Source organism: Bombina bombina, chromosome 6 (genome assembly GCF_027579735.1).
Source record: "Bombina bombina isolate aBomBom1 chromosome 6, aBomBom1.pri, whole genome shotgun sequence".
Taxonomy (NCBI): domain Eukaryota; kingdom Metazoa; phylum Chordata; class Amphibia; order Anura; family Bombinatoridae; genus Bombina; species Bombina bombina.
The window spans coordinates 289201568-289225217 of NC_069504.1; positions in this window are offsets into that span (position 1 = coordinate 289201568).

Here is a 23650-nt window from a genome sequence, read left to right on the forward strand (position 1 = left end):
ATATGACCTCATGTACATGCCACCATTTCAAAGGGTCTTCAGTGAGAGGCAGAGATGGGGCTTTACAATATTTCTCTATTTCCTCTTCAGCCTTGGCATAGGGGGTCTTGGGTTCTATTGTACCTTCAGTGTCAGTGAAAGACTGTCCCAGCAAAGTCATGAGCAGCGATGTGGACTTTCTTTTGGGAGGAGAAGGGTTATCCTCCTCGATGGGTGATTCTTCTTCCAGAGTTTCTTTTCCCTCAGGCAGTGGCACTTCATCCACGTTTGTCCTCCTAGATGTAACTGTACTAGTACACTCAATCTGTGTTTGAACAAAAGAATAGAAAAAATAGCATTCATTATTACCTCGAGCAGCCAGCCAGCTAATGCTATGTGTGTGCTCAGAGAGACAGTAATGCATAAATAAATGCATGCAACAGCTCACATCTATTAGGAAGGACTCGGGAGTGGACGGAGGAGGAGGAAAGTTGACTGACTGTGGCGTTTTCAAACTGACTTATATAATAAATCTTGTACTCATTAAACTAGCTACTAATCAAGCTACTGCTAGCTAAGCCTATTTTGTATGGATGGTATGTTTTATGTTTGTTTTCAATTTATACATTTTTCAAGAAACATGATGCAATTAAAATTACCTCCAAGGATGCAGCCTCCTCAGTCACTCCTCTGTATATTTCCAATCTCTCCTCCTCTGTGAGAATAAAAGGCAGTCCCTTAAAACGAGGATCCAGGGCAGAGGCTGTATAAAGTATCTACTTCTCTGCCTCACTGCTGTACCTCTTCAGGAGATCTGTTTTGATGGCATTCTTGATCTCATGGATCATGGGTGTGTCTCCCATGGTGTCTGTCATGTTCTGGAGCAGTTGTGCATTTAGAGGGGCAATGAGAGAAACAGTTGGATTGCGCTCTTCTGACATCAGTGTGGTTGCATCTTTCATTGGCTTTAATGCACTCACAGCATCCTCTGCATTTGACACATCTGTTTCGTTGAGAGTGCAGAGATCTGACTCACTTTTTCTGACTTCTGGAGACAACAATGTGGCACAGATTGCAGGTTGCTGTTCTAGGAACCTCTCGACCATGTCATATGAGCTGTTCCACCTTGTTGTCACATCAGTTATCAGCTTATGATTCTTCAGGCCAAGACATTTCTGTTTTTCTTTCAGACAGTGGTTTGCTGTAGTGCTGCGGTGAAAAAATATTGATATTCGTCGCACTCTGCCTAAAAGCCTGGAGAGTGTGGCCACTTTCAGCGCCCGCTGGGATGCGAGATTCAGTGTATGGGCGAAGCATTTTACATGAGGGAATTTTCCAACTTGAGCAGCAACAATCATGTTCGACGCATTGTCGGTCACAAGCACTACAGATTTATCGGACAGCTGCCATTCTTCCACGACACGAGACAGTAGCTCCGCCAGATGAGAACCCTTGTGAGACTCATAAACTGCTCTCGTTTGCAGCACATGCGACAAGATCTTCCAGTCCTTGCTAACGTAATGTGCAGTTACTGTTACATAAGACTCCGTCGTGACTGAAGTCCATGAATCACACGTTATTGCGACTCGACTGGCTTGGCTCATTGATGCAATTACCTGAGCTTTTGTTTCATGGTAGAGTGCAGGTATAACGTTTTCTGTTAAGTGATTGCGTGACGGAATCTTATAACGTGGCTCTAGTGTCTTCAACAGGTTGTGAAACCCAAGGTTTTCCACAACAGAGTAAGGCCGTAGGTCCTTCGCTATGAAAGTTGCCACAGCTTTGGTTATTCTCTTCCCTTTTTCAGAGTTGGGTGGCAAAGTTGACAGCATTGCATCAATTCTTGGCTGATGAGCTTCAGCTAGTCTTGTTATTTCCTTGGCAGTGGCACTGGCGGCAGCGGCAGGGGTTAGCATCTCAGAGTGAAAACGTCTAACGTGATTTCTCAAGTTAGTAGTATTCCCTAGGTATTTAATTTTTGTGTGACAGGCTTTACAAACCGCGTGTGTCTTGTCCAATTCGTGCTTTCCAGTATGTTCATAAAATCCAAAATGTGCCCAGATGCTTGCTTTTAAAATGCTAGGTGCATTTTTTATCTCTCTATCTTTTTTGTCTCCCTCTGTCATTTTAGCATGACATGTACATATGTGACGGATGATGTTGTTGTCAACGTCAAACTCTGTCAGTGTTAAAAAAAAGAAAAAACATTAAGTTCCAGTTGTCAAAATGTCAAGCCGCAAATGTAAAATCAACAAGTACTAGTAACTTCAACTACTTTGCCAATGCCATACATTTTGCGAACATAAATTTTAAAACAAATTGCATTGTGATTGCAGGGAACATCACTCACTCACTGACACTGTAAGTTACTGTAATATATTACACACTTAAAGGTGCAATGAAACCCAAACATTTACTTTCATGATTCAGATAGAGAATACAATTTTAAATAAACATCATAACTAACTTCTATTATTTAATTTGCTTCATACTTCTCAGATATCGTTTGTTGATGACATATTAGCAATGCATTGCACAGCACACACATTACTTACTATATAATACTTAGTGCACAAGGAGGAGGCTATGCATTTCAACAAAGGATAAGCAAATTATATAATAGGGAAAGTTGTTTAAAATTGCATGCACTTTCTTGAATCACAAAATGGGTTTTATGGCCTTTAGTTTAGTATGTTTAAAAAATGCAGCTTTTAGCCTTGTTAAGTTTTGTTAACTTATAAAATAAAAACAAGGATTGGGTTCTTCGGATTGGCATCTTTTAAGAGAGCACTCAGAGTCAGCACATGCATGCAATTGCATTGCATATTAAATTGCATATATAAAATGTATTATATTAAAAAAATAAATACTATTATTATATATAAAAAGTGTATATTATTAAAATATTAGAACTTCAGACCAGGCCATCCATCCATGTGAAAAACATGTAGATATAGATAGATACAGATTAGACTAATAGAGACATTAGACAATAATAGTATACTATATTTATTTATAATACATTTTTTATATATGCAATATTATTCAATAATGCAGCAATTAATTATGCAACAGCCTGAGCCTCAGTCAGCTCAGCAGTATTAGTAGTACATACTACGTTAAGTAAATAAGGCAAGTATTTAATTGTACCCCTTATTGTGTAATAAATGTGTACCCCATATTGATTTGCTCTTTAAGTAAGTTAATAATTAGTTTACCTATGGCAAGTAGTAGGCAGTTGAGGCAATAGGCATGGCAATGGCAATTATGGCATGGCATTGGCAAAATGTACAACGTTTTGGTAACTAAACAGTTAGTTAGTCTAATTCTCACCATAGGTCTCCTCCTCTGTCTCCCACAAAATAAAAATGAGCCCGCCGTGTAGCTGTATACCGCCGTGTATACTCGGAGTCGGAATCGTCATCACAATCACCATCATCAATCTCAGGCAACACACTCCTGCTTTGCTCCTACTGCGTAACTTCGGCACTTCCAGAGACCGCCCATGGAGCGCCCATGTTGCTTTATTGGGTGACGTGACGTCAGTGACGTCAAAACGATGTACCGCGCACTTTCGCGCACTTTCTGTTACTTGTCCTGGAGGCTGGTCACGTGGGTAACGTTAATCGATTATCGCGTCTCAGCGCATCGATGCAGAATCGTTTCATGCCGCATCGCGATGCATCGTCAAAACGATTATTTTTGACAGGCCTAATTGCTATGCACTTTAAAATGAATGTAAAGTTGAATAAACGAGTGCCCGGTTTTTACAAATACTATTAAATACAGGGGCAGTTGCATTCATTAAACTTTACATTGGAGTGTTTTTTTTAAATACTTACCTTTTTTCTTTAGGAAACCCAGACCACGATCCTCCGTCCGCAGCTCCTCTGTTCTTAGCACCGCAATGACAAAAAGGGCTTCCTCCAATCATGGCATGCACCCCGGAGCATCCATCTTGTGAGGCTACTCAACGATTGGAAAAAAACAGTTTTCGTCATCGATATGCTGAACAGCATGAGAAGTGGGAGGAGGAACGCCGGTCTGTGTTTCCTAAAGAAAAAAGTATTTAAAAAAAAGCTGCAATGTAAAGTTTAATGAATGAAAGTGCCCCTGTTTTTATTAGTATTTTTAAAAACCAGCACTCATTCATTAAAATTTACATTCACTTTAATGGACCTTTAAAGGGCCACTCAATGCAGTAGAATTGCATAGTTAACCAGTGCATAATAAAAAGACAATGATTTAACAACTACTCTGAATTTCAAATTAGCAGTACATCTTTTTCTGACAAATTTATTTTTTCTCCCATTTTACGGCCCCCTGTATCATGTGACACATCAGCCAATCACAGACTAGTATACCCTATGAGCTTGTGCACATGCTCAGTAGGATCTTGTTCCCTAGAAAGTGTGAATATAAAAAGACTGTGCAAAATTTGATAATGGAAGTAAATTGGAAAGTGTCTTAAAACAGCTGCTCTTTCTGAATCATAAAAGTTTATCTTGACTTCAGTGTCCCTTTAACAGTGATATTTGTTTGCTTGCTATACCAAGATAACTAAGGGTTTAGAAAAACTGTATGAACTGGCGCACACATCTTTTCATACTGTTTGCAAATTCAAGACCATTTCTGTCCATAAGAAAACCATGTTTTCTCATGTTGTTTTATTAACAGTTTTTCATGACTTTGAACGTCTTTGCGGTTCACAATCTAGATCACAATCAAGTGATCCCATTAGAAAGCCTGGTCAGGAAGGTGCGGTTCCTTTTGAAAAACCAGCCACAAAAGCGCAATCCTGTATGAATGCCCGGACACAGAGGTGCGTGAAAGCACATTTTTGTAGCTAAATTACTTCAAAAGAAAGAATTCACAGTTTACAGGTGAGCAGTGTTAAAATTCTGTTTTAGGAATTTTAAAAGTGCCAATACAATCATTGAGCAAACACAGCCAGAATACACATCGTGCCTATAGACAAATGGCATTCATATTGTTTATCAGTTATACGGATAATTTGGGAGTGCAATCGTTTTAAGGGACATCATAGCCAAAAAATGACATGCTCTAATTTGGCAATGTATGTAATTTGAAGATTAGCGACCCTGCACCTCTATGTGTTTAACCCCAACAAAGGTTAAACACATAGATATAGTAGAAGTACCGCTTATAACTCACTAATCCAATCAGCAGCACTACACAGCTGAGCCGTGCAAATAGCACTGCTGATTGGATCTGTGGCAGCATCAGATTCAAACCCACACTGCTCTGCTGGTCCCAAGCAGTACTTCTACTATGTGTTTAAACCCTTTGCATGGATAACACATAGAAGTGAATGGTCACTAGTCTTACAATTATATTCTCTAATGAATTAGAGCATGTTATGTTTCAACTATAATTACCCTTTAATGTCACACATGTAAATCAGTATTTCCGATTCCCTTGCACACTGTACAAAGGGGTTAATTAAAAAGAACTGTAATATAACCTTAAGACCTTGGTTGGATTCCCAGTTTCAATCCCAATAAGAATTTAAAAACCCAAAAATATACTTTCGGGAATTCTTCATGCAGTAGTATATTTATATATTTTTATCTATTTGACACCACTCAGAAACAATTGAGTATATTTAATAAAGTATGCTGGGCTGGTGGGCATGGGGGCCATTGAATACTGCACAGACTTGATTCACTCTATTGATGCCAATGATTCACCATTCTAAAATAATGTTGCCATTGATATAATTATGTTAAGGGGAATTTTTTTGTTTCTTCACCCTCCACCCATGGATAAATTTCCACTGATGAACCCAAAAAAAAACTGGGGGGATAGCAAATTTTACATACTACCCCCTGAGGAAGTGTTTTCGGCAAAGAATGAAACACGTAGGAAAGAAACACAGTGACTAGTCCCTAGAAGGCTTCCGTATCCTGCTCAGGGGAAACGCTGGATATCTGATACATTGCAAAAGAGAGGAACTGTTCTCTATATAAACTTTGTTGCCTATTTGTATGCAGCGATCTTTCCTGCAAGACATATATTTATATTGGCCACTTAAATGATCAATATTCTTGACTCAATTTTTACACATAATTTTTTTAAGTTTATGGGGCATGTTTATCAAGCTCCGTATGGAGCTTGGTGCCCCGTGTTTCCGGCGAGACTTCAGGCTTGCCGGAAACAGAAGTTATGAAGCAGCGGTCTAAAGATCGTTGCTCCATAACCTGTCCGCCTGCTCTGAGGCGGCAGACAGAAATCGACAGAAATCAACCCAATTGAATACGATCAGGTTGATAGACACCCCTACTAGTGACCGATTGGCCGCGACTCTGCAGGGGGGGCGATATTGCACCAGCAGTTCACAAGAACTGCTGGTGCAATGATAAATGCAGACAGTGTATGCTATCAGCATTTATCGATGTGCAGCGGACATGATCCGTTATATCGGATCATGCCCGCTCGCACCATAATAAACAGGCCCGATGATTGCGTTATCAGCCAAACGGTCTGTGAGAAATAGGCAAGGTGCTAGCCAAAAATAGCATAGAACCACGCTTCTGTGTAAAATTAAAAAACACATTTTTATTGTATCAAAGCTAAACAATAGATACAGGCAAGGAGCATACTTAAAGTCTGATTCGTTTTGCGCCCCTTAGTGGCGCTTAATCATAGACTGGTTTATGACTAAGCACCACTAGGTGGCGTGTAGTGCATCAGACTTTCAGTATGCTCCATGTCTGTATCTATTTTTTAACTTTGATAAAATAAAAATGTGCTTTTTAATGTTACACTGATGTGCAGCTATTTATTTTCTAATATTGAGGAGAGTGTTGTATTTCTGGACACAGTAGTGTCAAAATGTACATCAGGCCTGACAGTAGACCTCTATAGGAAAACAACAGACTGCAACACTCTCCTGCACTACAAGAGCACACATCCTCCCTCGCTGTTAGATCCCTACCTAAAAGCCAGTTCTTACGTGTGAGACGTATTGTGTCTGAGGAAACAGTAGTTAAGGATAGGCTTAAAGAAATGGGAGATCGTTTCCTGCAAAGGGGATATCCTCTGGAGCTTGTTGAAACTGAAATTAAGAATGCCTTGGGTACCACCTTGGAACCAACAGGTTCTGAAAATTCTTCATAGACATTGGCATATTTTGAGCACCTGTAAGCCAGGTGTTCAGGAATTTAAAATTCTCCCTATGCCTGCTTTCAAAAGGGGCAAAAATTTAAAAGATGTTCTGGTAAGGGCGGATATTAGTCCGTCTAAGTGTTCTGCTCAAACATATATTGGTAAAAAGAATTTGGGTGGTTTTCCCTGTTTAGGGTGTTCAAACTGTAATAGTTTAATTAAAGGGCCTACTTTTAGTCATCCAAGTACAGGCAAAAAATATTCCATCAAAGGGTATTACACTTGTAATACTGACTTTGTAGTCTACTTAATTAAATGCCCGTGTGGGCGGGGGTACGTGGGGGAGACCTTGCGCTCTGTACGTGAACGCATTGTCCAACACAAAAGTAACATTAGGACTAAGAAAAGTGATGCCCCAGTAGCCCATCATTTTTTGTCAACAGGACATAACCTAAGTCAACTTAGGTTCCAAATATTAGAGCAGGTTAAACAAGTGTTTTGGATTTATGAACTAGGTATGTTGTTTCCAGGTGGCATGAACAAAAAACTAGATTGGTCAATTTCCTGTAAATACTTTTTGACAACATTGGTAATACATGGTTTGATATTTAACCCCTTAACGACCGAGGACGTGCAGGGTACGTCCTCAGAAAAAAAGGCAGTTAACGCCTGAGGACGTACCCTGCACGTCCTCGGTGTGGAAAGCAGCTGGAAGCGATCCTGCTCGCTTCCAGCTGCTTTCCGGTTATTGCAGTGATGCCTCGATATGGAGGCATCCTGCAATAACCTTTTACAGCCATCCGATGCAGAGAGAGCCACTCTGTGGCCCTCTCTGCACCGGACATCGATGGCCGGTATCGTTGGTGGGTGGGAGCCGGTGTGGGAGGTGGGTGGCGGCCATCGATGGCCCTGGTCATGTGGAGCGGGGCGGGATCGTGGGCGGGTAAGTCCGGGGGAGCACGCGGGAGCGCGCACGTGCACGAGGGGGCGGGCGCGTGCACAGGGAGGGAGCGGGTGGGAACCGCTACACTACAGAAAAAATGTGGGACATTTAATGTTAAAAAAAAACCCTTAGGTGTGATGGCCCCCAATAAGGCTGAGAGGGAGGCTTAGAGAGCTGTTTTGGGGGGGATCAGGGAGGTTGGGGGTTAAGGGGGGATCCTAAACACAGCATATGTAAATATGCTTTTTTTTTTTTCTTAAAAAAAAAAACTTTTATTTTAGTACTGGCAGACTTTCTGCCAGTACTTAAGATGGCGGGGACAATTGTGGGGTGGGGGAGAGAAGGGAGCTGTTTGGGAGGGATCAGGGGGTGGGATGTGTCAGGTGGGAGGCTGATCTCTACACTAAAGCTAAAATTAACCCTGCAAGCTCCCTACAAACTACCTAATTAACCCCTTCACTGCTAGCCATAATACACGTGTGATGCGCAGCAGCATTTAGCGACTTTCTAATTACCAAAAAGCAACGCCAAAGTCATATATGTCTGCTATTTCTGAGCAAAGGGCATCCCAGAGAAGCATTTACAACCATTTGTGCCCTAATTGCACAAGCTGTTTGTAAATAATTTCAGTGAGAAACCTAAAATTGTGAAAAAATTAATGTTTTTTTTACTTTGATCGCATTTGGCGGTGAAATGGTGGCATGAAATATACCAAAATGGGCCTAGATCAATACTTGGGGTTGTCTACTAGACTACACTAAAGCTAAAATTAACCCTAGAAGCTCCCTACATGCTCCCTAATTAACCCCTTCACTGCTGGGCATAATACACGTATTGTGCGCAGTGGCATTTAGCAGCCTTCTAATTACCAAAAAGCAAAGCCAAAGCCATATATGTCTGCTATTTCTGAACAAAGGGGATCCCAGAGAAGCATTTACAACCATTTATGCTATAATTGCATAAGTTGTTTGTAAATAATTTCAGTGAGAAACCTAAAGTTTGTGAAAAAATTTGTGAAAAAGTGAACAATTTTTTTTATTTGATTGCATTTGGCGGTGAAATAGTGGCATGAAATATACCAAAATGGGCCTAGATCAATACTTTGGGATGTCTTTGAAAAAAAAATATATACATGTCAATGGATATTCAGGGATTCCTGAAAGATATTAGTGTCCCAATGTAACTAGCGCTAATTTTGAAACATTGGGTATTTCTAAACTCAGGACAAAATGTAGAAACTATTTAGCATGGGTGTTTTTTAGTGGTTGTAGATGTGTAACAGATTTTGGGGGTCAAAGTTAGAAAAAGTGTGTTTTTTTCCATTTTTTCCTCATATTTTATAATTTTTTTATAGTAAATTATAAGATATAATGAAAATAATGGTATCTTTTGAAAGTCCATTTAATGGCGAGAAAAACGGTATATAATATGCGTGGGTACAGTAAATGAGTAAGAGGAAAATTACAGCTAAACACAAACACCGCAAAAATGTAAAAATAGCCTTGGTCCCAAACGGACAGAAAATGGAAAAGTGCTGCGGTCATTAAGGGGTTAAATATGTGATGTAAACTATACAATAAAGTATTCATCTGTTGATATATCATGTATTATATATATGTTTGTACTGCATACACATATATTTTGACTATGTGTAAATTCTTTCAGCTAGATTTAGAGTTTTGTCGGTAAAGACATGCGTAGCTAACACTGTTTTTTTTTCCCAACGCACCTTTCCGACAACGCTGGTATTTAGAGTTGTCTGAGGGGCTGCGTTAGGCTCAAAAAAGGGAGCGTTGAGCCTAACTTAGCTCCACTTCAACTCTCAATACCAGCGTTGCTTACGTATGCTGGGAAAATGTGCTCGTGAACGATATCCCCATAGGAAACAATGGGGCTGAGCTGGCTGAAAAAAAACCTAACACCTGCAAAAAAGCAGCGTCCAGCTCCTAACGCAGCCCCATTGTTTCCTATGGGGAAACACTTTCTAAGTCTGCACCTAACACCTTAACATGAACCCCGAGTATAAACACAACTAACCTTACACTTATTAACCCCTAATCTGCCTCCCCCGCTATCGCTGACCCCTGCATATTATTATTTACCCCTAAACTTCTGCTCCGGACACCGCCACAAACTACATTATCCCTATGAACCCCTAATCTGCTGCCCCTAACACCGCCGACACCTATATTATATTTATTAACCCCTAATCTGCCCCCCCCCAATGTTGCCGCTACCTTACCTACACTTATTAACCCCTAATCTGCCGACCGGACCTCGCCGCCACTATAATAAATGTATAAACCCCTAATCCGCCGCACTCCCGCCTCGCAAACACTATAATAACTTGTATTAACCCCTAATCTGCCCTCCCTAACATCGCCGCCACCCACCTACAAATATTAACCCCTAATCTCCCGCCCGCCCGCACCGTCGCCGCTACTATAATAAAGTTATTAACCCCTAAACATAACTCTAACCCTAACCCTAACACCCTCCTAAAATAAATATAATTTTTAACAGGCAAAAGAGCCCCGCAAAAAGCCCTTTTAAGGGCTGGTAAAAGAGCTGGTTAATTTGTAATGTAGAATAGGGTAGGGACTTTTATTATTTTTTTTTATTTTTTTTTTATTAGGGGGCTTAGATTAGGTGTAATTAGTTTAAAATTCTTGTAATCTTTTTTTATTTTCTGTAATTTAATGGGGGGGTTGTAATTTAGTTTAGTTTATTTAATTGTATTTAATTGTTATTGGTAGTTAATTTATTTAATTAATTTAATGATAGTGTAGTGTTAGGTTTAATTGTAACTCAGGTTAGGATTTATTTTACAGGTAATTTTGTAATTGTTTTAACTAGGTAGCTATTAAATAGTTAATAACTATTTAATAGCTATTGTACCTAGTTAAAATAAATACAAAGTTGCCTGAAAAATAAATATAAATCCTAAAATAGCTACAATATAATTATTCGTTATATTGTAGCTATATTAGGGTTTATTTTACAGGTAAGTATTTAGTTTTAAATAGGAATACTTTAGTTAATAAGAGTTCATTTATTTCGTTAGATTAAAATTATATTTAAGTTAGGGGGGTGTTAGGGTTAGGGTTAGACTTAGCTTTAGGGGTTAATACATTTATTATAGTAGCAGCAAGGTCCGGTCGACAGATTAGGGGTTAATACTTGAAGTTAGGTGGCGGCGACGTTGGGGGGGCAGATTAGGGGTTAATACTATTTATTATAGTGTTTGCGAGGCGGGAGTGCGGCGGTTTAGGGGTTAATACATTTATTATAGTAGCCGCGAGGTCTGGTCGGCAGATTAGGGGTTAATAAGTGTAGTTAGGTAGCGGCGACATTGGGGGGGGGCAGATTAGGGGTTAATAAATATAATATAGGGCTCGGCAATGTTAGGGGCAGCAGATTAGGGTTCATAAGTAACTGTATAAGATAGGTGGTGGCGAAGTGCGGTCGGCAGATTAGGTGTTACAAATATTTATTAGAGTGGCGGCGATGTGGGGGGCCTCGGTTTAGGGGTACATAGGTAGTTTATGGGTGTTAGTGTACTTTAGAGCACGGTAGTTAAGCGCTTTATATACCGGCGTTAGCCTATAAAGCTCTTAACTACAGCCTTTCCATGGGCGGTAGGAGTCTTGTCGGTAGAGGGTCTACCGCTCACTTCAGCCAAGACTCTAAATACCAGCGTTAGGAAGATCCCATTGAAAAGATAGGATACGCAATTGGCATAAGGGGATCTGCGGTATGGAAAAGTCGCGGCTTGAAAGTGAGTGTTAGACCCTTTCCTGCCTGACTCTAAATACCAGCGGGCGGCCAAAAGCAGCATTAGGACCCCTTAACGCTGCTTTTGACGGCTAACGCAGAACTCTAAATCTAGGCGTTTGTTTAGATTATGCATGCTTGTAATTTTTTGTATGACCACTAGGTGGTAGTATTATGTAAAGGTGTTATATATGCCACATACAGGTGATTTAATTAGTTTGGAAGGTGAGACTTGCATAGGTATTTAAGAATGGAGTCAGTGTCTGTTTAACTATGCATGATTAAGGACATTTGTCCGAAACGTTGCTGATTTTTTGGAATTTGGCTCAATAAAGCACTGAATTTTGGTAACTTGGTGGTGCGACTATCATTTCACTGTTATTTTCTAATATTGAACTAGAAGTCCCAGCAAGCTGCATGACCAGAGGAGAGGACTTCTACATCATGGGAGCAGCCTAGAAAGGAACCTACACCTTAGTAAACTTTAGGCATGGCTGGCAGCAGCTAGCTGCTGATGGCGGGGATTAGTAAGGGGGCAACCATTGGTGTTTTGTGAGCTCCAGCCATGTGAAGGGACAGTCTACAATAGAATTGTTATTGTTTTAAAAGATAGATAATCCCTTTAGTACCCATTCCCCAGTTCTGCATAACCAACAGTTATATTAATATCTTTATACCTATGTGATTACCTTGTATCTAAGCATCTTCTGACAGCCCCCTATCACATGATTTTTTATTTATTAGCTATTGACTTGCATTTTAACCAATTAGTGCTGTGTTGTGCTGACTCTTAAATAACTCCACGAGCGTCTATATGGCTAACATGAACTAGCACTCTCCTGTTGTGAAAAGTTAATTAAAAAGCATGTGATAAGAGGCTGTATTTAGTGGCTTAGCAACTGGCAGACATTTAGAGGATTAAATGTTATAAAGTGTGTTAATCTAACAATGTTGGTTGTGCAAAGCTGGGGAATGGGTAGTAAAGGCGTTATCTATCTTTTTACACAATAACATTTTAGTGTAGAATGTCCCTTTAAGCAATCTTTCTACATCATTTAACTATGAGGATTTCTGCATGAGATTCTGTGTAGAAGAGATACCTAGGTAGGCATCTGGAGCACTACATGGCAGGAAATAGTGCTGCCATCTAGTACTCTTGCAAATGGATAACATTCTTAAAAAAAATGCTGCCATATAGTGCTCCAGAAATGGGCCGGCTCCTAAGCTTACATCCCTGCATTTCAACAAGCGATACAAAGAGAACAAAGAAAAATTGATAGAAGTAAATTAGAAAGTTGTTTAAAATTGCTCACTCTTTATGAATCATGAAAGAAAATTTTTGGATTTCATATCCCTTAATGTATCATTTTAAAAATCTAGGGCCTAGATTTGGAGTTTTGTCGGTAAAGACATGCGTAGCTAACACTGTTTTTTTTTCCCAACGCACCTTTCCGACAACGCTGGTATTTAGAGTTGTCTGAGGGGCTGCGTTAGGCTCAAAAAAGGGAGCGTTGAGCCTAACTTAGCTCCACTTCAACTCTCAATACCAGCGTTGCTTACGTATGCTGGGAAAATGTGCTCGTGAACGATATCCCCATAGGAAACAATGGGGCTGAGCTGGCTGAAAAAAAACCTCATTTTAAAAATCTAGGGCCTAGATTTTGAGTTTTGTCGGTAAAGACCCGCGTAGCTAAAGCCGGCTTTTTTCTGGCCACACCATAAAAATAACTCTGGTATTGAGAGTCCACATAAAGGCTGCGTTAGGCTCCAAAAAAGGAGCGTAGAGCATTTTTAACGCAGCTTCAACTCTCGATACCAGAGTTGCTTACGCAAGCGGCCAGCCTCAAAAACGTGCTCGTGCACGATTCTCCCATAGAAAACAATGGGGCTGTTTGAGCTGAAAAAAAACCTAACACCTGCAAAAAAGCCGCGTTCAGCTCCTAACGCAGCCCCATTGTTTGCTATGCGGAAACACTTCCTACGTCTGCACCTAACACTCTAACATGTACCCCGAGTCTAAACACCCCTAACCTTACACTTATTAACCCCTAATCTGCCGCCCCCGCTATCGCTGACCCCTGCATATTATTATTAACCCCTAATCTGCCGCTCCGTAAACCGCCGCTACTTACATTATCCCTATGTACCCCTAATCTGCTACCCTAACATCGCCGACCCCTATATTATATTTATTAACCCCTAATCTGCCCCCCACAACGTCGCCTCCACCTGCCTACACTTATTAACCCCTAATCTGCCGACCGGACCGCACCGCTATTATTATAAAGTTATTAACCCCTAATCCGCCTCACTAACCCTATAATAAATAGTATTAACCCCTAATCTGCTCTACCTAACATCGCCGACACCTAACTTCAAACATTAACCCCTAATCTGCCGACCGGAGCTCACCGCTATTCTAATAAATGGATTAACCCCTAAAGCTAAGTCTAACCCTAACACTAACACCCCCCCTAAATTAAATATAATTTAAATCTAACGAAATAAATTAACTCTTATTAAATAAAGTATTCCTATTTAAAGCTAAATACTTACCTGTAAAATAAATCCTAATATAGCTACAATATAAATTATAATTATATTATAGATATTTTAGGATTAATATTTATTTTACAGGTAACTTTGTATTTATTTTAACCAGGTACAATAGCTATTAAATAGTTAAGAACTATTTAATAGCTAAAATAGTTAAAATAATTACAAAATTACCTGTAAAATAAATCCTAACCTAAGTTACAATTAAACCTAACACTAGACTATCAATAAATTAATTAAATAAACTACCTACAATTACCTACAATTAACCTAACACTACACTATCAATAAATTAATTAAATACAATTCCTACAAATAAATACAATTAAATAAACTAGCTAAAGTACAAAAAATAAAAAAGAGCTAAGTTACAAAAAATAAAAAAATATTGACAAACATAAGAAAAATATTACAACAATTTTAAACTAATTACACCTACTCTAAGCCCCCTAATAAAATAACAAAGCCCCCCAAAATAAAAAAATGCCCTACCCTATTCTAAATTACTAAAGTTCAAAGCTCTTTTACCTTACCAGCCCTGAACAGGGCCCTTTGCGGGGCATGCCCCAAGAAGTTCAGCTCTTTTGCCTGTAAAAAAAAACATACAATACCCAAGCCCCCAAACATTACAACCCACCACCCACATACCCCTAATCTAACCCAAACCCCCCTTAAATAAACCTAACACTAAGCCCCTGAAGATCTTCCTACCTTGTCTTCACCTCACCGGGTTCACCGATCGATCCAGAAGAGCTCCTCCGATGTCCGATGATCGGAACAGCCAATAGAATGCGAGCTCAATCTGATTGGCTGATTGGATCAGCCAATCGGATTGAACTTGATTCTGATTGGCTGACTCCATCAGCCAATCAGAATATTCCTACCTTAATTCCGATTGGCTGATAGAATCCTATCAGCCAATCGGAATTCGAGGGACGCCATCTTGGATGACGTCCCTTAAAGGAACCGTCATTCGTCGTTCAGTCGTCGGCCAGGATGGATGTTCCGCGTCGGAGGTCTTCAGGATCCTGCCGCTCCGCTCCGGATGGATGACCATAGAAGATCCCGCTTGGATGAAGACTTCAAACGGATGGAAGACCTCTTCTGCCCCGCTTGGATGAAGACTTCAGCCAGATCATGCACCTCTACAGCCCCCCGCTTGGATCAGGACATCGGAGGAGCTCTTCTGGATCGATCGGTGAACCCGGTGAGGTGAAGACAAGGTAGGAAGATCTTCAGGGGCTTAGTGTTAGGTTTATTTAAGGGGGGTTTGGGTTAGATTAGGGGTATGTGGGTGGTGGGTTGTAATGTTGGGGAGGGGTATTGTATGTTTTTTTTTACAGGCAAAAGAGCTGAACTTCTTGGGGCATGCCCCGCAAAGGGCCCTGTTCAGGGCTGGTAAGGTAAAAGAGCTTTGAACTTTAGTAATTTAGAATAGGGTAGGGCATTTTTTTATTTTGGGGGGCTTTGTTATTTTATTAGGGGGCTTAGAGTAGGTGTAATTAGTTTAAAATTGTTGTAATATTTTTTTTATGTTTGTAAATATTTTTTTATTTTTTGTAACTTAGTTCTTTTTTATTTTTTGTACTTTAGCTAGTTTATTTAATTGTATTTATTTGTAGGAATTGTATTTAATTAATTTATTGATAGTGTAGTGTTAGGTTAATTGTAGGTAATTGTAGGTAGTTTATTTAATTAATTTATTGATAGTCTAGTGTTAGGTTTAATTGTAACTTAGGTTAGGATTTATTTTACAGGTAATTTTGTAATTATTTTAACTATTTTAGCTATTAAATAGTTCTTAACTATTTAATAGCTATTGTACCTGGTTAAAATAAATACAAAGTTACCTGTAAAATAAATATTAATCCTAAAATAGCTATAATATAATTATAATTTATATTGTAGCTATATTAGGATTTATTTTACAGGTAAGTATTTAGCTTTAAATAGGAATAATTTATTTAATAAGAGTTAATTAATTTCGTTAGATTAAAATTATATTTAATTTAGGGGGTGTTAGTGTTAGGGTTAGACTTAGCTTTAGGGGTTAATACATTTATTAGAATAGCGGTGAGCTCCGGTCGGCAGATTAGGGGTTAATGTTTGAAGTTAGGTGTCGGCGATGTTAGGGAGGGCAGATTAGGGGTTAATACTATTTATTATAGGGTTAGTGAGGCGGATTAGGGGTTAATAACTTTATAATAATAGCGGTGCGGTCCGCTCGGCAGATTAGGGGTTAATAAGTGTAGGCAGGTGGAGGCGACGTTGTGGGGGGCAGATTAGGGGTTAATAAATATAATATAGGGGTCGGCAGTGTTAGGGGCAGCAGATTAGGGGTACATAAGTATAACGTAGGTGGCGGCGCTTTGCGGTCGGCAGATTAGGGGTTAATTATTGTAGGTAGCTGGCTGTGACGTTGTGGGGGGCAGGTTAGGGGTTAATAAATATAATATAGGGGTCGGCGGTGTTAGGGGCAGCAGATTAGGGGTACATAAGTATAACGTAGGTGGCGGCGCTTTGCGGTCGGCAGATTAGGGGTTAATTATTGTAGGTAGCTGGCTGCGACGTTGTGGGGTGGCAGGTTAGCGGTTAATAAATATAATATAAGGGTCGGCGGTGTTAGGGGCAGCAGATTAGGGGTACATAAGTATAACGTAGGTGGCGGCGCTTTGCGGTCGGCAGATTAGGGGTTAATTATTGTAGGTAGCTGGCTGCGACGTTGTGGGGGGCAGGTTAGGGGATAATAAATATAATATAGGGGTCGGCGGTGTTAGGGGCAGCAGATTAGGGGTATATAAGTATATCGTAGGTGGCGGTCGGCAGATTAGGCGTTAAAAAATTTAATCAAGTGGCGGCGATGTGGGGGGGCCTCGGTTTAGGGGTACATAGGTAGTTTATGGGTGTTAGTGTACTTTAGAGTACAGTAGTTAAGAGCTTTATGAACCGGCGTTAGCCCAGAAAGCTCTTAACTACTGACTTTTTTCCTGCGGCTGGAGTTTTGTCGTTAGATGTCTAACGCTCACTTCAGACACGACTCTAAATACCGGAGTTAGAAAAATCCCATTGAAAAGATAGGATACGCAATTTACGTAAGGGGATCTGCGGTATTGAAAAGTCGCGGCTGAAAAGTGAGCGTTAGACCCTATTTTGAGTGACTCCAAATACCGGAGGTAGCCTAAAACTAGCGTTAGGAGCCTCTAACGCTGGTTTTCACGGCTAACGCCAAACTCCAAATCTAGGCCTAGATGTTTCAATTGTTTTTAATCAAACTGAGTCTCATAATGTGCTAGACAAAGGCGTCCCTTTGTACTCATTAATGAATCCTTATGATTTGTATGCCTTACGAAGCTGTCACAAAACCCAAGAGAAGCAGGAGGAACTTGTACAGCTATTTGTTCTTCTCAATAATTATTTCCAACCACCTTCCCCAATCCCCTTCAGGTTAACTGCTATTTTCTTTTGTTATCAACCTGTAATTGCCATTTTCTATAGTTGTCAAAACTTATGTGACTACAAGAGCCTATATATCAAACTCTTTATGGAGCTTGATACCCCTGTTTTCGCGTGAGCCTTCAGGCTCGCTGGAAACAGAAGTTATGAAGCAGCGTTCTAAAGACCGCTGCTCCATAACTTGTCCGCTGCCTCTGAGGCTGCCTTCTTCAATCCGTCCAATCGTATACGATCGGGCTGATTGACACCCCCTGCTAGCGGCCGATTGGCCGAGAATCTGCTGGGGTGGCATTGCACCAGCAGTTCACAAGAACTGCTTGTGCAATGATAACTGCTGACAGCGTATGCTGTCTGCATTTATCGATGTGCAGCGGACATGATACGCTACATCGTATCATGTCCACTCGCACTATGATAAATTTAACCCTATGTGACAATCACCTTTGCTCCCAGCTACACTTTTCTCCCCTGTTTACAAAACAATAGAATTTAGTGAGTGGACTTTTTAGATGCCTAAGTTAAAGGGACATTAGCTCATTTTTATATGTGGGATATATATCAACAATTAAGATCTGCATTGCAATAGATATAAATAATCCTATGATCCTAAAAGTTGCTTTTATGGAGCCAATATGAACAAATGTAGTAGCACTGTTTTTGTTGTCCATAGGGGCTCCATTGTAGTAACTGGATCAGCTATTACTTAGTGGCAAGAATGTATCCTGATATTAAGAACACAACAAAATGAGGCTAGCAGTTGCTGCCTGGTTACCATTATTACTATGAAGATCACTTGACCCCTTATTTAACCGAGGGGCCTGAAGATATACTTCTTTGGTGAGGTGATGATAAAGCCCTGTGTCGATTTGAGCTCATTTGAAAGAGAGGATCCTTCTATTTCAATTAACAGGTCGCTTGTCTCTTTAGCACAAATAAGGGCTCTGATAGTGCTTCTGCTGCTGCCATCTTTATGGTGATCACCTGCGTCTTACAGAAAATACTTCATTTTAAAAACTAGATCCTTCTTTTTAAAATAAGGAGTTTCCTGCCCCTTTAAGTTGTGTGTTCTGAGATATAGGCTCCAGAATAAAGCCCCATGCCACAATATATACAGTATCATTAACTAATACAAGTCTGACTTTATATATCACACTAGTAATTAAATAATCTAATATTGTTATTATAGATGGTACCAAAAATATTACTCCATTTTATAACCTCTCTTTCTTTTTCCTTCCTTTCACTACACCAGATATACAACAATACAAAAAACCAAACTATATATATATATATATATATATATATATAAATAAATAAAAAGAATAAAACACAGTAACAACTAAAACATTTTTTTTGTTTTGTTGTTTACATAACAAATATTTTGAACATCAGTAAAAGGAGAGAGAGAGAGAGAGAGAGAGAGAGAGAGAGAGAGAAAGAGAGAGAGAAAGAGACAAAGGGGCCGATTTATTAGGATGCGGGTAGACATGATCCGCTGTAGTGGATCATGTCCGCACGACATCACTAAATGCCGACAGCGTATGCAAAAGCATTTCTAGTGAAACCTTAACATTGCAAAAGCATTTCTAGTGAAACTTTAACATTGCAAAAGCATTTCTAGTGAAATGCTTGTGCAATGTCGCCCCCTGCAGATTCGGGGTGTTAATCAACTCAATCGTATCTGATCGTGATAATTGCTGTCCGCCGCCTTAGAGGTGGCGGATAAGTTAATGAGCAGCGGTCTTAGTTAAAGGGCCACTAAACCCCAAATTTTTCTTTCATGATTCAGATAGAGAATACAATTTTAAACAACATTCCAATTTACTTCTATTATCTAATTTGCTGCAATCTTTAGATATCCTTTGTTAAATAAATAGCAATGCACATTAGTGAGCCATCACCATTCTATTGGCTGATCCAATCAGCCAATCGGATTGAACTTCAATCCAATTGGCTGATTACATCAGCCAATCGGATTTTTCCTATCTTAATTCCGATTGGAATCAGCCAATCGGAATTCGAGGGACGCCATCTTGGATGATGTCATTTAAAGGAACCTTCATTCAGTGTTAGGACATCGGAAGAAGAGGAGGGCTCCGCGTCGGTTGGATTCAAGATTGCTCCGCTCTGCTCCGGTTGATTGAAGAAAGAAGATGCCGCTTGGATGAAGACATCTGCCGCTTGGAGGACCTCTTCTGCTCGGATTCGATGAAGACTTCTGGATGGATCGGATGACCGCTTGTGCCCGACTGGGTGAAGACGGCTCAAGGTAGGGTGATCTTCAAGGGGGTAGTGTTAGTTTTTTTTAAGGGGGATCGGGTGGGTTTTAGAGTAGGGGTGTGTGGGTGGTGGGTTTTAATGTTGGGGGGTTGTATTTCTTTTTTTACAGGTAAAAGAGCTGATTATTTTGGGACAATGCCCCGCAAAAGGCCCTTTTAAGGGCTATTTGTAATTTAGTTTAGGGTAGGGAATTTTATTATTTTTGTGGGCTTTTTTATTTTATTAGGGGGCCTAGATTTGGTGTAATTAGTTTAAAATTCTTGTAATTTTTTTTTATTTTCTGTAACTTAGAGGTTTTTTTATTTTGTACTTTAGTTATTATTAGTTAATTTTATTTAATGTTAGGTAATTGTAGTTAATTAATTTATTTAATGATAGTGTAGTGTTAGGTGTAATTGTAACTTAGGTTAGGATTTATTTTACAGGTATATTTGTAGTTATTTTAGCTAGGTAGCTATTTAATAGTTAATAACTATTTAATAGCTATTGTACCTAGTTAAAATAAATACAAAGTTGCCTGTAAAATAAAAATAAACCCTAAAATAGCTACAATGTAATTATTAATTATATTGTAGCTATCTTAGGATTTATTTTACAGGTAAGTATTTAGTTTTAAATAGGAATAATGTAGTTAATTATAGGAATATTTATTTAGATTAATTTAAATAATATTTAAGTTAGGGGGGTGTTAGGGTTAGACTTAGGTTTAGGGGTTAATTCATTTAATATAATGGCGGCGGTGTAGGGGGGTAGATTAGGGGTTAGTCAATGTTCTGTAGGTGGCGGCGGTGGCGGGGCAGGATAGGGGTTAATAAATGTAATGTAGGTGGCGGAGGGCTCCGGGTGCGGTGGTTTAGAGATTAAACATTTAATTTATTTGCGGCGGGGTCCGGGATCGGCAGGATAAGGGTTAATAACTTTATGTAGGTGGCGGCGGTATAGGGGGCGGCAGATTAGGGGTTTATAGGTATAATGTAGATGGTGGAGGGGTCCGGGAGCGGCAGTTTAGGGGTTCATATATTTATTATAGTGGCGGCGGGGTCCGGGAGCGGCGGTTTAGGGGTTAATATATTTATTATAGTTGCGAAGGGGTCCAGGAGCAGCGGTTTAGGGGTTAATAACTTTATTTAGTTGTGGGGGGCTCCGGGAGCAGCTGTATAGGGGGTAAAATAGTTTAGTATAGTGTGGGTGCTTAGTGACAGGGTAGCAAGAAAGCTGCAAAGAAGCCGATGAGCTACGAGATCGATGACTGTCAGTTAACAACAGTCCGCTGCTCATCGCTCCGTACTTGGTGTGCGGCGTCTTGACAGCTTTCTTGATAACTTTGCCGAACGTATTCAGGTCCGCGGCGGCGATGTTAGGCGAGCTTAGGCGAGCGTATTGGGCCGGCGAATGCAGGTAAATACGGAGCTTCATAACTAGAGGCCTATGTCTTCAATTTCTGAAAAAAAATACTTTCTGAAGTAAATTAAGTATCCATTTGCTTAATTTTTAGTTGCCTCCCTAGTTTATTAAAGTGAATGTAAAGTTTAATGAATGAGTGCCTGTTTTTAAAAATACTATTAAATACAGGGGCACTTTCATTCATTAAACTTTACATTGCAGTGTTGTTTTTAAATACTCACCTTTTTCTTTAGGAAACCCAGACCGGCGATCCTCCGCATGCAGCTCTCTGTACTTACCTCAGCAATGATGAAACCGGCTTCCTCCAATCATGGCACGGCCTCACAAGCTGGACGCCTTTTGGTGCACGCCATGATTGGAGGAAGCCGGTTTCATCATTGCTGAGGTAAGTAGAGAGGAGCTGCATGCGGAGGATCGCCGGTCTGGGTTTCCTAAAGAAAAAGGTGAGTATTTAAAAACAACGCTGCAATGTAAAGTTTAATGAATGAAAATGCCCCTGTATTTAATAGTATTTTTAAAAACCAGCACTCATTCATTAAACTTTACATTCACTTTAATCAACTGTTTCACTTTTGGTTCTCTGTGAGATTTTATGTTATGAGGAGTAATTGTTTTAAACCTTCAGCAGTGATTGTCAAGAAAGTTTTACTTTAGCTAATGGCATAGTCAGTAGTTAAATATTTCCTTCTGAATTGTTTTAAGGGTTTCACATGGGAGATTAAAAGATCATGAACATTCCAGAGGTTTTCTTTGTATGCTGTTTATCATTTCTATCTACAAAACAATTCAATATAAAGTGGTACTGGGCATAAAGCATCTGTGAATGAGTAACAAAACATCACACATAAAATGTAACTAGTAACAACAATGTTATAGTCTTTCTTACTCAGGCAAACATCTGATAAGAGTTCATTGTATTCAAAGCTACAGCAGGAACAACATTACAATTGGTCTGCATTCTCTCTCTCTTTCCCCCACAGGGAGGTTGATTTCTGCTGCTCCCTCTTATTTGAATAACTATTTATTTATAGCCAATATCACAGTGTTTAAAATTTTAGTACAAGTGGCAGAAGTAAAGGAGCTATTTGTAAACAGTTTAATACAGGTAATGGATCACTGAGCACAAATTAAAAGGGAGGATATTTTACAGTATAAAGACCCTCTAACTTTGGGGACAGAATCATTTTGAATAGCTTTTTATCATATGAATATACTGTATATTTAGTCATTTCTAACATCACTCCTATCCACTCACAAAATGTTTCTCTACACACAGCATATAGTGTATACACTACCAGAGCTGATTTTAAAAACACCCATTATAACTTATCAGCCAATAACAATATGATTTGCAAGCACACCAACTCAACAGTCCTCTTAAAATCTTCCCAGAACACACTGAACTTCTCAGAACCCTATGAGAAGCTTCCAAAGAGAATCCCCTTACTTGTTACATAACTCCAACATAATATGTCACAAATCTAGCTTACTTCATTAGATAGGAGACTGTGATAATGGTGTTATTTTTAGCCATTTAATTAACAGTATATAAATGTTAAACCACACCATTAATACATATTAAAATATTTAATGAAGTGACAGGAAGATTACAACTTTGCAGGTCTAAAGTGGAAGGTATTTAGTGAATACACTGATGATCATATTGCTTTTTGCTCCACTGTTAAAATATATATTTATTTTTTTAGAAAACAAAATATAGGCACCTTATTTTGGACTTCTGTATCCTTCTGACAGAGTGAACCTACAGACAGGAAAAACATATGTCTATTTGCATTGGTGGTTCTGTAATAAATCATTAGGGTAGACTTAAAATGCTGGTTGTATGTAATCTAATACACAAAACAAGTAGCTTCCTCCAATGCCTGATCTTCAGTTAAATATCAAGACATATTTTCAAAGTTAACTCAGATCAATTTACAAAAATATGCACATTTTTACCTATGGCTCTTTAATCTAGTGTAATGGAAACAATGTATGCAGTATAAACTATGCCTGTTTTAAAATAGGAATAACGCGGCATGAAATTATGCTAAAAGTTTAATTTTGTCCCTTTTGCTTATATTTCTTTATTTGTACTTTTTATGTAAAAAGTATGGTTGACTAAATTTACAA